Consider the following 4,834-nt stretch of genomic DNA (forward strand, 5'->3'; position numbering starts at 1 on the left):
GGGGGGGGCATAAAAAATGCGAGCCCAGATCGGCATGTGGGCGACCTCCACGTCACCCGGCCTGGCGCTTCCGTCCATCGCCACCATTAAGAACGGGTCGCCCCGATGTGTCCAGGGCCCGTTGTTGAGGATGAAACGCCGATCGCCTTCCCGCTCGAACTCAAGGAGGAACCAGTTGTTCTTCTGTGGCGAGTAGTTGAGTCATCTCCGCAGCCACCACTTGTTTCGCAGCTCCTGGAAGAGGCCGCTGACGCTGAATAGCTGCACCGAGAAGAACAGTCCAACGGCGAGCCAGCGTGAGCGCATGGCCGCCCTTTCCTTGGCCAAATTCAGAGATACCACATTCGGAGGCATATCCTCCACTCTGACAGGGAAGACAGGAGCGACAGCCTCACCGGAACCGCCGTACCTTGCTCCCTGCACGGCTGGTCCTCCCTGCCAGACTGGGGTCTGGGCAGGTGCGCCACGGCCATGTGAGGGGTCGCCGTGCTCCCTTAGCCCGCCCACCCGCTCCAGCTTGCCGCACGAGGCGATCTCTTCTTCCTGGCTCGCCGACATCTTGTCCTTTCCCTTCCCCTGGTTAGCCATGCTGGTGTGTGTCTTGACAGTGGACAGGAGTTCTACGAGGTGAGATCTGCAACCCGTCTCGCTATGGATCTTTATAGCCCTCCGGCAAGCCGATTCCTTTGATTCTGCCAATTGAGGTGATCTCGTTTGATTTCTTCCACCCAGGGTTGCAGATGATCTCCGTAAACATGGGATCCGGTCGCCTCCTCCTTTATCAGGTGGGTCAACATGATCTGGTTTGTCTAGGGAAAGAACCCTAGGTGTCTGATCCCTTTAGTGAATTCTGATCCTCACATCCTCCCTCAACCGCTTGAACTTCTCCTTGATTCTCTCAATCCCCAGATTCGGATCCTCTCGGCTCGCCACTTCCTGATTTTCCAGTCTCACCTTCCTTTTCGTTGAAGAGAACCGAATCAACTCCCGGATTCTGGTCCATGCAACGCTTGCCCCCACCAGATCTTCACTTCCACCCTGGCTACATCCTCGGCGGACGATCTTTCCCTCACCGCCACCCTGGCTACATCCTCGGCGGACGATCTTTCCCTCACCGCCGGTATCCCGATCATAGACTACGGCCTCAGCCGATCTCACCGTCGCCCATCGCCTCTCTGTCGCCCCTCTAGGTCGTCCGCTAATCACGCCCATCCTCGGTAGGGGTAAAGTTCAGCTGGGTTGATGTCTTTCTACGTACGTGTGTGCCCCGGGTTGATGCATTCCTATATATAGATGTGTATCAGTACATTTTAAACACGTTCTTAAATGTCAAAATATCTAAATATTCCGAAACATAAAAAAACTAACATGGGACTTTGTGCACAAAGAAAAATGGCGTCCGAATTTCCTAAAGCAAAACATAGCTAGCGTGACATGGCCTGATGTGCCTTTCTTTACCTCTTTATCTTTACCTTTACCTAATAATAATAATAATAATAATAATAATAATAATAATAATAATAATAATAATATAATAATAATAATAATAATAATAATAATAATAATAATAATAATAATAATAATAAAGAAAATTAGGTTTCTGTCGTCCGTCGTCGGCACTTTTTCAGAAAAGTCCCTCAGTTTCTGAGAATTCAACCCACAGTCCTATTTTAAGTGGGTATCCGAGAAAACGCTTCGTTTTTGCAAAAACCACCCCTGCACCGCTTATCCATTTGCGTTCTCCACCGCCCGGCAAGCGCTGCCGCTTGCCATTGGCATCCATGCCGCAGGAGCCAAGGAAGGGGTGATGCGTCGCAGCGGGCGTCCGCGCCACCCGAGGCCAGGAATGCGGCGAGCCGTCGCGACGGCCGTGCGTTCATGTCGAAGCGAGAAGGAGGCTGGGACGGCCTGCTGGTTTGTTGGGCGCTGGAGAGGCTCGTCGCAGGGAGCTCCTCTCCTCTGCTTTGGACGCGAGGCGGCTGAAGAGATCGGGCTGCAGAGCTGTGGGTCGGGGGCCGAAGAATGGCGCGGGCACTGGATGGGACTTGTGCAGGTCTAGGCGAGATGGGAATGGCGTGGTGGGGGTCTGGATGCCGGCGGGTCCTTGGCCGGCGACGCTCGGGCATCGGCCGGCCACATGGTCGTCTCTCTGAAGCAAAATAGAAGACAGAGAGAGCTCTTAGAGAAAAGAAGCATGAGAGAGAAGAGAGATGGAGGAAAAAGGGGAGGGCTCACCCACGACGCGGAGGAGGACGCGCGACTGAGGAAGCAGTAGGTCATCGTCCTCCACATCGCTCAGTGCGAGGCTTCTCCCGACGCGGAACTGCCGCAGCTGTTGCTGCTGGCCAAGACACCCGCATCCGCGCACTCCTCATGGAGTCCTGCGGCGAAGGGAGGCGGGAGAGGGAGAGTGCCCTGGCTAGCAGGAAGGGGGGAAGAAGGGGAGGAGTGGTGGTGGAGGAGCAAGGCAGTGAGAGGATGCGGCTGGACGAGGCCTATGGCCTCTCGCAGTCAACGCGAGCCGCGAGCCGAGAAAGAAGGGAGAATGAGCGACGCGGGATCAGCCGAACCTCTGGGGCATGGCGCAGGTGGCGAAGGCTGTGCAGTTCGAATCGGGTCGGAGGCGAGGCTGCTGGCCTGATCCGGAGCACGGGGCCGGCGACTGCGGCGGACGGCCAGATCAGGCCGACGGCAGAGCAGCTCCAAGGCGCCAGCCACGACGTCCTCTGGGTTCCTTGCTGATTAGGGGGTGCTTCCTGGCCAGCCACCGTGGCCCCGCGCACGTGTCGCTATTCTGGCTGGGTTGGACGGAGAAGAGGAAGAGCATCAGAGCTGGGTTAGGATGAGGAGGAATGGCGATTTGGATAAGAGAAGGAGAGGAATGGCGATGAGATAAGGCACGCAGTGGGCGGTCGGTGCTCTCCTCTGCTAGCACGCGAGGCGGCACCAATGTCTTGTACCGGCTAGAAGCTACTGGACGCACACGTGCTAGCACCGATTTCTATTTTCAGGAAGAGCACCGATTATTACTTGATGTTCTTTTTTGCGAGAACTTGATGTTGTTTGTTGTTAGTACTATATATCAGATATTCCCTCTGTCCTAAAATAAGTCTTTCATTACAATTTTATACACAATTTTGTACTCCCTCCGTGTTTAAATATAAGTCTTTTTAGAACTTTTAATATGGACTACATACGGATGCTTATAGACATATTTTAGAATGTAGTTTCACACATTTTGCTCGGTATGTAGTCCATATTAAAATCTCAAAAAGACTTATATTTAAGAACGGAGGGAATACTATAGTTAGTACAACGAGACAGTTATTTTAAGACGGATGGAGTATAATAATTAAAAGTGAGTAAAATATTGAAAAGAAATATTTCTTAATAGAGAAGATATTTGAAGCAAGCCGGTACTTGCTAACCATCAAGATATTCCTCAACTCTAGATGTCATTGATATCATCGGTAAGATAGGCAGGATAGAGCAAGGGATGAAGAATCGAGAGAGGGTGACAAAGGTGCATCTTGCTCACACCATGTTTTGCCCTCGCACGACAGTTGGGAGGGGGGCACTACCCTCTGTTGTACCATCTGTCCCACAGTTCTGCGTACCCTAACCTGATCTCATCGAGGCCCGATGATAATGTCCAGGGAAGTGGTCATGTTGGCGTGAAGGGTGTGCTCCTATTGTTGGCAGCAACGTGTCAACAAAAGAGTGACAAGCATTGTAAATTCTTTACTTTTTGCTCATCATATTTTTGAAGTGGGAAAGCAAAATTATGAATTAATGTTAATAGGGATTCCGAGATATAGGAGTTAATATATGATCTATTTGAAATTGTTACAGCTATGCGAATGATGCATAATTACTTTCACAACGAAGGAGTAGCCGCTGATGGATAAATGGTTAGATTTTCATAATTATTTTTATACAGGATTGTAGAATAACAACAACTTATTACACATAATTCAATTTCTTTCGAGCGAGTTGAAGAAGTAGGTTTTATTAGTAGAGAAAAAGATTACGAGCTTTTCGAATACAATGAGATCTTCATAAGGTGGATCCTTATGAGTCTCACAACCAATTTAACTGTAAAATCTTATTATTCACCATGATAGGTAAACACTTGAATACCATATGAACTCTTAGATTTATTTTATACCCGATGCAAATTGGGTTTCTTTCGTTTGTCATGGAATTTTTCAGAAAAGTCCCTCTATTTTAAAGAATTCAACCCGCAGTCCTGTTTTAAGTTAAAACAAATCTTTTTTTTCATATTTTACATAAAAGTCCCTATGTTTTGTTGAAATCAACCGCAGTCCGGATTTAAGTCACACCGGAACCGTTATTTTACATTTTTCGATACCCCCCTTGATGTTTAGGTAATTCATCCGCGGATCATCCATATCTTTTAAACCGTAACTCTGATTTGAACATGTTATATATGAAATTTGATTAGAAAAATATGTAGAATATGAATATGACATTATTATCACATGTTAAGTATTTTTAAATATTATTTTGGAATATATTTAAGTCAAATAAATGATTTTCTAAATTATCAGTATCTTTTAAATCGTAACTTCGATTTTGACATATTATATATGAAATTTTATTAGAAAAATATGTGGAATCTAAATATGATGTTAATTTTACCTGTTAAATATTTTTAACATATCATTTGGGAGCAAACTTATATATTATAGCGTAAAATCCATTTTCCTTTCGTACCGGCGGCGACCCGGATTGCAAATAAACACCCCACTATAACAATATAGGGAAAGAAAACATCAATAACTACACATGCATACCTCTGAAAAATGTCGTA

General features: G+C 47.3%; 1 long non-coding RNA gene across 1 annotated transcript; it reads right to left on the reverse strand.

Annotated features, from left to right (window-relative positions):
• Positions 1-1,532: 1,532 nt before the first annotated feature.
• LOC123135016 (uncharacterized) lies at positions 1,533-3,086 on the reverse strand. Its single transcript, XR_006465796.1, has 2 exons — positions 2,236-3,086; positions 1,533-2,149 (listed from the first exon to the last, which is right to left on the reverse strand). It is a non-coding gene; the product is annotated as an uncharacterized lncRNA (long non-coding RNA).
• Between the last annotated feature and the right edge of the window lie 1,748 nt (positions 3,087-4,834).

This window comes from Triticum aestivum, chromosome 6B (genome assembly GCF_018294505.1).
Source record: "Triticum aestivum cultivar Chinese Spring chromosome 6B, IWGSC CS RefSeq v2.1, whole genome shotgun sequence".
Taxonomy (NCBI): domain Eukaryota; kingdom Viridiplantae; phylum Streptophyta; class Magnoliopsida; order Poales; family Poaceae; genus Triticum; species Triticum aestivum.